Source organism: Sorex araneus, chromosome 2 (genome assembly GCF_027595985.1).
Source record: "Sorex araneus isolate mSorAra2 chromosome 2, mSorAra2.pri, whole genome shotgun sequence".
NCBI classification, from domain to species: domain Eukaryota; kingdom Metazoa; phylum Chordata; class Mammalia; order Eulipotyphla; family Soricidae; genus Sorex; species Sorex araneus.
The window spans coordinates 164781527-164794017 of record NC_073303.1 but is presented as its reverse complement, the minus strand read 5'-3'; the positions used below and the strand labels follow the sequence as shown (position 1 = coordinate 164794017).

Genomic DNA, 12491 nt, shown 5'->3' with positions numbered 1-12491 from the left:
GGTAGAGCATTTGCCTTACACTTGACTGACCCGGGTTTGACTTCTCTGTCACTCTTGGGAGGCCAGCAATCTACCGAGAGTATCCTGCCCCCACCGCAGAGTCTGGCAAGCTACCTGTGGTATATTCGTATGCCAAGAACAGTAACAACAAGTCTCACAATGGAGATGTTACTTATGCCCGCTCGAACAAATGAATTAACAACAAAACAACAGTGCTACAGTGCTATGATATTTTGTTTTTTATTTACTTTGATATAGCATAAGCATTACAATTGAATGTTTTAATAACACAATACTTATCATAATTCCTTTTCTGTCTCTTGTCCACTATTAACAATTACATGCAAATCTATTTGTAGTCCTTTTCCTCATTGATTCACATTTTCTCCATGAATAATTACCCTACTAGTATATGACAGCTTTAGATCTGCTGTGAAAAAAACAAAAATTTAGAGACCTGAAAATTATTTATTTTCTTATAGACTTACACTCATAATTTTATTTGGATCTAATGTTAGTGCTAAGCCAGGACATTCGGATGAGCCTCTGGATGCTGCCCTACAATCAGGAAGCAGAACTGAGGCCCCTATTTTACATGAAGTGGGCAAGCTATAACTTGTGAGTTTGGATGATTTGGGAAAGTGCAGCATTGTTCTCATATGCCCACCTGCTCATACATTATCTTGGCAGTACAAAACAGCAGTTTCCCCCTTTCTTACACATCCTTTCTCTGATTTGACCTTTAAGTATCCTATGATCCTTTTCTTTGTTTTTGTGTAACAGAGTACAAGAATGCGGGGGACGTGACCTGTAGAGCCTATGGGTCCAACTCCATATCCTCTGATGTTTTAATCATGACAACATAGATTGGAGAAGACAACAGCTTGATGTTCTTTTGGGGAATGCTTATCCAATAATTGTTTGTACTCTCGTTAGAGACTCTTTCTCTATGATGAAATCATTAGGATGTAACTGATAAAAAATAGAATAAAAGGAGGCCTCTGGCAGTTGCTCTTTGCCTTGATCCTAAGCCAGCCTTGGCCCTCTCTACTCTCTCTTGCGTGTCTTAGCTCTGTGTCTCCGACAGACCAATACAAATCACTTCATGAAACAATCTAATTAGACTAGAATGAAGGTATTAGCAGAATAGCACTCATTCTGGTATTTTCCAGGGAAACATTATGCCCTATGTCTGCCAGTTTCTAGAGGTACTCACCTCCTCTTATGAACCTTCCAGCTTTAAAGTCAGCAATATCAGGCAGAATCCTCACACACCTATTTCTGTTCATCTTTTTTCTATCTCTCTGTCCAGTTCATAACAATCCTTATGATTACATTAGAGCAAATTTTACAGTTCAGGATAGTCCTCCACTGTAATTAGTCTGTACAGAAAAAAAAAATGTCATCTTCAATCTTTTCTCATCTTTGCTGGCTTTGCAATGGTGTGGCCATGTACAACCCCCACCTCTTACAATATTTACCTCAACATCTCTACCAATGACAAGCTCTTGGACTCTTTCTCTTTCACACTGTTTGCAGTCAAAGTGGACAAGAGAGCAGAAAATTTCAGAACTGTGAGCACTGTGTAAAACAGTTTTTTGCTTTCACAGACTTGTCCCAGGATGTAGGTGTCAGCATGGTAATTTCACTGGTCATCCTGGCAATAGCATCAAGTCCAACTATGGGGAGAAATTTGATATGAGAAACTCACCTGGAAGTTTACCGGTCCTGGCATCATGTTCCTGGCAAAGGATGCATCAAACACAAATTGTTTCCAGTTTTTGTCTACTCTGCCAACACTGAGTGATTTGGATGGTAAGCAAAGTTTTAGCAAAGTGAAAAGTGGCATGGATATCCTGGAAGCCATGAAGCTCTATGAATCCAGGAATGGCAAGACTAGAAAAAAGATGAAGATTTCCTACTGTGAATGAGTCTAATAAATATAATTTGTGGTTTTCCCACCAGGCCATTCTTTTTAGAGCTCAGGAAAGCAGCTATAAGCTCCCAGGAGCTTAAAATAGCTTTTAATCCTTGTCTCCCTCAGTAGGTCTTTGGGTTCCACACTTACCTGTCCAACTTGCAAGTCTAGCTAAATTGCAGTTGTCCATGATTATGACATAAAACTAAATACTGTCAGTAAAAATTATGAAAGCTATAATAACTCATATGCTTTAGGCATTAGAATATGAGCAGTTTAGTGGTGATGCTAGTTTTGCTTATTAAAATTAAAACAAGTTTCACAATGGAGATGTTACTGGTGCCTGCTCGAGCAATTCAATGAGCAAAGGGATGACAGTAATACAGCGACAGTGATAGTCGTAATAAAACAACTTGAAATAGAAGAATCTTCTAACTTTATGACATTTTATGTTTCCATTTTTGGACCACACCCAGTGGTGCTCAAGGTTACTCCTGGCTCTGCACTTAGGAATCACTTCTGGAGGTGGTCAGGGGACCATATAGGGTGTCCACATTGGACAGCAGATTGACTGCATTCAAGGCAAATGCCCTATTCACTGTATGTACTATTGCACTGCCCCCCCAATTAATTTCTTTTGCCTTGTTTTTCTGTCTCTTCCTGTTTCTTATTATTTTCAGAAACATTTCACCATTTGTTTGATTTGTTCTCCCTCCCTCCTTCTTTTTCTTCCTCCCTTCCTCCCTTCCTCCCTTCCTCCCTTCCTTCCTCTTTCTAAAAGATTGATTCACCTCTTTAACTATTTCTTTTTTCTGTTTTGCTTTGTTTCTTAATTCTTTTTTAAATTTTTTAAATTTTTTTAATTTTGAATCACCATGAGGTACAGTTACAAACTTAGGAACTTTCGTGTTTGCATTCAGTCATACAGTGATCCTTTATCCATCCCTCCACCAGTGCCCATTCTCTTCCAACAATGTTCCCAGTATCCCTCCCCCTACCCCACCCCATCCCCCACCACCTCACCCTGCCTCAGTGGCAGGGCATTCCCTTTTGCTCTCTCTCCTTTGGGGTGTTGTAGTTTGCAACAGAGATATTGAGTATTTCTTAACTTCATATTTGTTAGTGGTCAAGCTGGATACTAAGCTTAGATACAATAGTAACCAAATTACAAAGGATGTCCCACCCCTGATTTAGAAAAGATTTATGTATCACAATTGTGCTTTAACTGGCAGAGGGCTGGAGCCAGTGCTGCCTTGACTAACATCTTGTTTGTGTTTATTATTGCAAGATTTGATAAAGCATCAAACAGATAGCATTTATTTTAAGAGTGATCAGTTTGGCTTCTACATCATTAAAATTTGATTAAGTTAACAGAAAGACTACTCCCTAATTTTTTGCAGGTTCTAGAAAATTTCCATTTGCATTTTACAGTCTGTGGATAAATCTAATAAGTTGCATTCCAAAAAATTATTTTATTTTATTTATTACTTATTTATTTGTGATTTACTAACTTTTTCATATAGAGTTTTAGGCATAAAATGTTCCACATCAGTTCCACCACAAACTCACTATATTCAGTCTTCTTATTCTAACCGTTAGTGAATGTCTTAGGGTGAGCAATGAAATTTTATTGATCATATCAATATATTTTTTAATTTAGGCTTTACAATATGTGCATCAATATGTTCCCTCGAGTCTTTGGTACTATTAAGGGTATATGGTTTGTTTGTATTTTAGTATTATAAATATCAATGAATATAGGTATCATTTTGCCTTAAATGTAAAATATGTCTTGAAGTCATTTTATTTTGTGCAGGAAAATAGTTTTTACTCATAAATACCATGACATCATATTTTCACCCTAAATTTGAATTTTTACTTGGAATAATATTCCTTTCTTATAAAACATTTTCACACAATTTTATTATTTTTTAATTTTTAATTGAGATTCTGTACTTTGTAATGCTATTAATAATGGTTTCACTTGCACATAATTCAAATATCATGTTCATCACCAAACCATATATAGTTTTTATGTTGTGACCCGAGAGTATCCTGCCCACACGGCAGGGCCTGGCAAGTTACCCATCCATATTGGATATGCCAAAAACAGTAACAATAAGTCTCTCAATGAGAGACGTTACTGGTGCCGCTCGAACAAATCGATGGGATGTTGTGACATTTCTCAACTTCTATATAAAAATTATATTTTTTACATTTAAGTTATTTTTATTGACGGCAGTCTTTCAAGCTTAGGGTATCCAATTTTTAAATTCTATTTTCTATGAAAAATTTATTCAATTGTATTTAATGTACACAGCCAGAATTTAGCTGGTGTGTGTATGTGTGAGTGTGTGTGTGTGTTGCATGGAATTCATTACTTGGTTGCTTATTCTATAATTGAATAATTTCATCTTTTAAAATTTTGTTATTATCTTTTATCATCATTTATTTAACCTTCATCTTGATTTTTTTTGCTGGATTTCTCAGATTTGTAAATTTATATTGCTACTAATAGTATGGATCTATAGCACTGTAACACTGTCATCCAGTTATTAATCGATTTGCTTGAGCAGGAACCAGTAATGTCTTCGTTGTGAGACTTGTTGTTACTGTCTTTGGCATATCGAGAACACCAGGAGTAGCTTACGAGGCTCTGCCATTTGGCCAGGATACTCTCGGTAGCTTGCTCGGCACTCCGAGAGGATAAATCAAACTCAGTTCAGCTGCATGCAAGGCAAACGCCTTACCCACTGTGCTATCACTCCAGTCTGTGAATCTATAAGTAAATGAAAAACTATTTTCTCATTATTTCTTAAAATATAATTTTTTCATCATCTTGCCAAAGTACCTTCATTTTATTTATTTACATTTACATCATTGAACTTTAAGCCCTTGCACTGTTTCATTTTGAATAATTAATTTATATTCATGATATAAATATGAATATATAAAATTATATAAAATATATACAAAGTAAGGAGAGGCTGCTAAACTCTTAGAGCTGACACCTCCATACTAACATAATATGAAAAAACAGTGAAAATCCCAAACACAAGTAAAGGATCAAGAAAAGAGTCCAGAAATCTAAACAGGGATTACCCACAAATATGATCTCTCCGATAAGGAATTCAGAGATGAAATGTTGAAGATGTTCAGTGAACTCAAAGAAGCGGTGGAACAGGCATCCAGTCAATTAAAGGAGGGCATGAAAGAAACAGTGGAATGGACAGCCAGGAAAATACAGGAAGAAATGAGAACATAAATAAGAAAGTTACACAGAGAAGTGCCACTAATAAAGGACTCAGTAGATGAAATAAAATAACTCACTGCTTGTGGGAATGACGCCTGGTTCAGACCTTTTGGAAAACAGTATGGACATTTCCCAACAAATTAGAAAATGAGCTCCCATTCGACCCAGCAATACCACTTCTGGGAATATATCACAGAGATGCAAAAAAAGTGTAGTAGAAATGACCTCTGCACTTGTATGTTTATTGCAACACTGTTTACAATAGCCAGAATCTAGAAAAAACCCGAGTGCCCAAGAGCAGATGACTGGTTAAAGAAACTCTGGCATACCTACCCAATAGAATATTATTCAGCTGTTAGAAAAGATGAACTTATGAAACTTGCATGTAAGTGGATCACATGGAGAGTATCTTGCTAAGTGAAATGAGTCAGAAAGAGAGGGGCAGACATAGAAGGACTGCACTCATTTGTGGAATGTAAAGTAACATAATGGGAGTCTAACACCCAAGGATAGTAGAGATAAGGACCAGGACGATTGCTCCACAGCTTTAAAGCTGACCTCACATGCTGGGGGAAAATGCAGCTGAGATAGAGAAGGGTCCACCAAGTAAAGGTTGCTTGGAGGGCCGGCTCAGTATGGGAGAGGCAGGCTCAAAGTAGACTGTAGACCAAACATGATGGCCACTTAAGACCTGTATCACAAACCATAACACCCAAAAGGAGAGAGGGAGTAAAAGGGAATATGCCTGCCATAGAGGCAGGGGTGGAGTGGGGGTGGGGTGGCCATTGTGGGAGGGATACTGGGAACATTAGTGGCGGAGAATGGTCACTGGTGTAGAGATGGGTACTCAATCATTGTATAACTGAAAGATAAGCATAAATGTTTGTAAATCTGTAACTGTGCCTCACATTGATTCATTAAAAAATGTAGATAGAAAAATGCAAAAATAAATGAATAGCTTTCATTTGAAAAAGAAAATAAATAAATAAAATAAAATCTCAGGGCTGAGTGTAATAGAGATGTTATTGGTGCCCGCTCTAGTAAATTGATGAACATGGGATGACAATGATACATTGAATTTATATTCATCTATGTTCAAATTCTTAAAAAAATTGTTGGGAAGTTGAACCTAATATTCTGTCCATAGAATTGATTTTTTTATTTAAGAATTGTCTAGGACTTGCTGCTTACTCCTCAGATACTTCGGGTAAGGCTCACCTCCAGCTGATATTATTGGGCCTATTCCAAACTGTAGGCACAGCTTAAACTGGAGAACGAGTCCATCCCTTCTAGGTGAGTCCCAGCAGCCTCCACAAACCACCCACATCATATAAAGGGCCCTCTTCAGAGCCCCTGAAGTACCTGGCCACTTACATCACCATTCAACAGATATACTTAACAAATTACTTGCTGCTCACAGTTATTCTTTCTTGTAATGTGTGAAGACAGGCAGAGAACTTTAAGAACTTCCAGCTTAATCCCTCAGCAATACCCAGGGAGCTTAATTAGAAATATTCACATTAGGACAGAAAAAACACTAGAAACCAAAACACACAGAAACTCACCAAGTTCAGTGAGCAAAAAATAATATCACTATAGACATAAAAAACACCAGTAAATCCTCAGATAACAGTGACACTATGATGATTTTGAAGTGATTTCAGTGATTTTGAAGAACTGATAGTATAGGTTGTCAACTAAAGACAAGAAAGTGTGAGAGTCAAATGAAAAAAAATTACTAGTCAGAAATGGCAGAAATAAAGAGCATGGCTCATGACAGAAAAAAAAGTCAATAGATGCTCTCAAAAGCAGAATAACAGAAGGTGAGCAAAAGGCAAAGGAGTTCCAAGATGAGAAGGAGAAAACCACTAGGAAGCAACTATAGCACTGTTGCATTGTTGTCCTGTTGTTCTTTTTGATTTGTTTGAGCGGGCACCAGTAATGTCTCTGTTGTGAGACTTGTTGTTACTGTTTTTGGCATATTGAATATGACTCGGGGAGCTTGCCATGAGGGCAGGATACTCTCGGTAACTTGTTGGGCATCCATCTGAGAGGGATGGAGGAATCGAACCTGGGTAGGCCATATGCAAGGCAGACATCCTACCTGCTGTGCTATAGCTTCATTCCAGGAAACAGCAAACAGGTAGAAAATAGTCAGCAAAGAAATGAACAGCATACCCAAGAATTATGGGAGGTCTCAAAAGGAAAAGTATAAGAATTATCAGAGTGAGTCCCTGTAGGCAAATGAGATAAAGAAATGATGGTTAATGAAATTATTGAAAAAGAACTTGCCAGAGTGGAGGATTACTGGCACAGATCCAAGAGGCCAGAAGAGTCTCAGTGAAAATAAACCCAATTAGGAAAATTATGATACCATTGTACAGAAAAAGACAAAATTCAAGGATAGAGAAAGAATATTAAAAGCAGGAGTTCACAAAAAGAACTTATATACAGGAAAGCCTGTAAGATCTGCATTAGATATACAAAAGGAGACCAAGTAATATAAAATAAATTTGTTATATGCCTGCTTAGGGGGTAAATTAAAAGGAAGCTTCATTTGTGATAGGGGAGAGGGGATGATTAGCACAATGATATCCAAGTAGAAAATAGAATTTAATGCAATATATCTTCGATGCCAGAGTTGAAAATGTATTTATGTAAATGTTTATTAAAGCTTATTAATGTAAATGAGATTCATTGATTAAACGACTTGATTTTTTGCATAGATTTAAATCATATAACAATTAGTCACTACAAACTGATTTTTATTTATTTTCTGATAATTTCATGTGCGATTTCTTTAAATTTTGTTGGAGAAAGTGGTATGAAATAATTAATTATATGAACGCCAAGACAGCAGGCTGTGTTAGCACAGACCTGAGGAAACTGGTGGAAGGTGGTGGGACTGGTATTGCAACACTGAGTTCCTGAAGCAACTCTGTAATGAGCAACTTTGTATATCATGATGTCTTAATAAAGATTATTTTTTCTAATAAATATTTATCTATGAAAATAAAAAGAAATACTCGCATTTTCTTTAAATATTATTTTGTGTCTATCACAGCTTTATAAAGAACTCATTTGATAACTAAGAAGAATCAAATATTCTCGTCTCTATTTGCTGATTTTCCACATCCAAAACAACAAAACAAAAGGTGCTGGAACATGGTATGCCTGAAACTCTATTATGAACAGTCTTGTAAATCACTCTTAATAGAAAAAATATAAATTATTTTAAAAATAACATGTTCATTTGAGAATTATTCCCTGAATCAAGAACTTTTTTTATTATTAGTGATGTGTTTACTTTATGAATACATTAAAAATGATTGTGTTTTTAATGCAGGGGTAAAGAAAAGACATTGCTCTAGCACAGAGTAAAAACCAAGGGAGCATTAAAGCACACATGGGAGTTCACTATGTAAATATAAAGATAACTGTTTTGAATAATTGAATGTATAAGTATTTCAGATTATTGTGTCCAAATAAAATCTTTTAAGGCTTTGAGGAATCCTAAAGATGATTTAACATAGAGCCTGAGCAATAGTACAGAGGTTAGGATGCTTGCCTTGCATGCACAGAAGCTGGGTCCTATTACTGTCACACTATATGGTTCTTTGAATCCTGCTAGGAATAATTCCTGAGTGCAGAGTTAGGAGTAATCCCTGAGCATCACAATGCGTAGTTAAAAAAAAAAAAAGAAAGATTACTTAGAAACAATGTCATCAAAAAAACAAACAAACATGTATTAGAATCTAGACTAATATTTGTGGCATCACTGTGTTAGTCATTGTGGCTTTAAAATAGCACATTTTAAAAAAATAAATAAAATAAAATAGCACAGTTTTGAAAAAAGTCTATAAACTACATTTCAAAGATGTGACTTCAGATATTAAAATGGTTATCATAAATAATCATCTAATTTTCTCACAATATTCCATAATTTAGGGGACAACATGCTCTTTATAGCCCAAGAGCTAACTAAAGATGTTTTAGAATTTTGTACTCGTTATTATTGGTAATCATTCAGAAAAAAATATCAATTGTACTTACACTTATAGTATATATATAGTATATATACAATACATATATATACACAAAATAAGCAGTAAATGTGTAAAACATTCATAAAAATTTTAATATTAGGAGAAATAATAATATAAAATTATTTTATTTAAAACTAAACTTCCATTAACAAAGATTAATATTAGATATAAAAGTATTAACTGCTAATGTACACGAAACCTATGAGACCTTCAATACACAGATAGCTAGTGCCATTCTGTTTTAATAACTTTTTAATTGTGGGTTAATTATTTATTCATTAAATTGTTTATTCTAGTACTTCATCTAGAGTCTCTGGTGGCTTGGAATGAAGGAATTTAAGCCCCGAGTTGCTTATAAACAACAAAGCAGACATTTTTATTGCATTTAAATTAGTTGTGATGGTAAAACATTCAAGAATAGGCATAAAACCCTTTCAGATTTTATAACTTATATTTACCTCTTAAATCAGAAATTTTAACCTTTAAATAATAATTTTGGAATTTCTCCTTTTTTTAATCAAAACCCTTTGAATTTATATATAGCACCATTTAAAAAGTCTATAAGCTATTTTAAAAAACGATTAAGAAACTATAGTAGATTATTGAAGAACAAATTGAAATTTATTTTTCAGGGCTAGAAACAATATTTTTAAACAGGATATTCTATGAATTTGAATTGAGTCCATAAGTAAGAAAATTATATATATGCATATATATACTTACAACTACTTATTTTGACCTAGAAATATTAAACAGCTTAATATGGCCTCTGTCTTTGATAAGATCATTATCTTGTGAACTTTACAGTTCTGAAAACAAAGTATTAAATTGTGACAATATAAATATAAAATACAATGTGGCTAATCAAAGGAGGAGATATAGACTTAGAAATTACTATTTAAGCTGGTCTTATAAAGGCAGTTAGGATTTAAGCTATGTAAAATATCCTCAGAGAATTTCTCAGAGACATTGAAAGATCTTTGAGGACTAGCAAGAGTAAAGGGAATAAAGGAAACAGAGACCTATAGATAAAAAGATGATTTTAAAGCAGGTGTGATTTGATAAACCATGTTTTATGTCAGGATTATAATTATATATTGTATCTAGAAAATTGAGAGTAAGATATATGTTTTGCATATTTGTATATTTACATCTTTCATTTTGACAAGTTAATTTTGTATGAGAGTAAAGCATGGACTGTACTACTGATCAAACAAGAGTTCAGGAAGGAGAAATAGAATAAGAATATCTAAAACTTAGATAAAATTCTAAGAATCTTAGAAACTTAGAATCTCCTGCCCCCACACCAGGCTGTCTTCACCAGGGCACCTTGGACAGGGGCGGGTTGAGTTTTTCTCCCTGCCCCAAGCAGAGCCCCAACAGCCGAAAACTTCCAGAATCCAGCCACAGCCATGCTCAAGGCCACTCTCCAAATGCTCAGATGAGCCACACCCATGAAGGAACTGACAGAGGAATCCAGGTATTCGGGACCTGTGACTGAGATCTCCAAGCCTGCTCTGATAGGGACTGGACCTCCTACACCCAGGTCCACCATTTTCCAGTAGCTTGGCAGCCACACCCACAACCACCCTCTCTACCCAGCACCATGTAATCTCATCAACAGCCAAGATCCAGAGACTATAAAACAAAGCTCCCAGAAGAGAGCGAAGAAGAATCTCGCACGGCAGATCCTGGCAAGCTACTGGTGGCATATTCAATATGCCAAAAACAGTAACAATAATGGGCCTCATTCCCCTAGCGCTGAATGCAACAGGGACAAATGGCTCCGACTCAAGCAAATCGATGAGCAATGGGACGACAGTGATACAGTGATACAGTATATTTACATTTTCCATTTTGACAAGTAACTTTTGTATGAGAGTAAAGCATGGACTGCACTACTGATCAAATAAGAGTTTGGGAAGGAGAAATAGAATAAGAGTACCTAAAACAGATAAAATTCAGTAAATCTGAACTAAGAAAGTAATTAAGATTAGACAGGTACAGGGAAATTTTAAGAAGCTCTGCTGAAATAAAATAAATGTTTAATTATAAGATGTCTGTACAAAGAGAATAAAATATTTAATTTGATTCTGAAACTACATTGCAGTTTATGATTGAAGTATTAACTATAATAAGGGAATTTTTAAAGGATAGAACAAAGTTTGAGCATGCTGGCAGGTTTTAATTTAATGTGCCCTTACATAGTGAAGAATTCAGACACATTACTTTCCTTTTTTTTTTTATTTCTTGTTGTATTGGATCACTGAAAAGTTCACAAGTTTATTGCAACTACTCAGTGATATAAGTTATAAGCAGTGACAGAATTCATACAAATTACAAGTTTATACAAATTGCAACCTGGAATTACAAGTTCATTGACTGTTTTTTGGGTTTTGTTTTTACTGGCAATAGTCCTTTGGATCATGAGAATGTTGAGAAAATTAATTAGACTAGGATTTTTTTTTAAATTTATTTTATTGAATCACCAAGTGGAAAGTTACAAAGTTCTCAGGCTTATATCTCAGTTACACAATGCTCAAACACCCATCCCTTCACCAGTGCCCATATTCCACCACCAATAAAAACAAAAACAAAAGCAAAAACAAAACAAACAAACAAACAAACAAACAAAAAAGTATACATCCCACCCCTCACCCCCCAACCCACCCCATGCGTGAGTGATAATTTCACTTCCTTTTCTCTTTACCTTGATTACATTCCAGATTTCAACACACAACTCACTATTGTTGTTAGAATTTCAAAACAGACTCACTATTTTTGTTGGAATTTATCCCCTAAGAATACAGCTCTATTAACAGGGAAATATTTGATAATAAGTTTTCCACTGATGAGAATGAAGAGATAAAATGTCGCGCGGCCACGGTAGCGGCTGCGCGGTTTACAATTTCTGTATTATAGTAATTAAGTCCGCTAAGATTTAAGTTTGAAAATGAATCATTTCCCTTCCTGGAACAGCATGTAGCCAAAGTTAGTTCACAGTCTCCATACATGGGTGCAAGCACTTGCTGGAACCCCAATTCCTAAAGCTGTCTCTGGTTCCCGCTCGTTCCACATCCACCGGCTCTGCAGAGGCATGGGCACCCGGGCCGAAAACCCGGCCGGCCGGAGCCGAGCACCAGCCCAGGCTGGGGCTGGCCCTGTATCCCGCGGCTGTTTCAAGTTCAAAGCACACATTTTTTTTTTTTTGCGCCACAAGTTCATACCTTCTCAACGGACCCACAAAATGTCGGACACCACGCCTTCTCCCCTA

The 12491-nt window shown here is 35.8% G+C and overlaps 1 non-coding gene across 1 annotated transcript; it reads right to left on the bottom strand.

Moving 5' to 3' along the window:
- Nucleotides 1-8466: 8466 nt before the first annotated feature.
- Nucleotides 8467-8596, bottom strand: LOC129403041 (small nucleolar RNA SNORA22). The gene has a single exon (XR_008629031.1). It is a non-coding gene; the product is annotated as a small nucleolar RNA SNORA22 (small nucleolar RNA).
- Between the last annotated feature and the right edge of the window lie 3895 nt (nucleotides 8597-12491).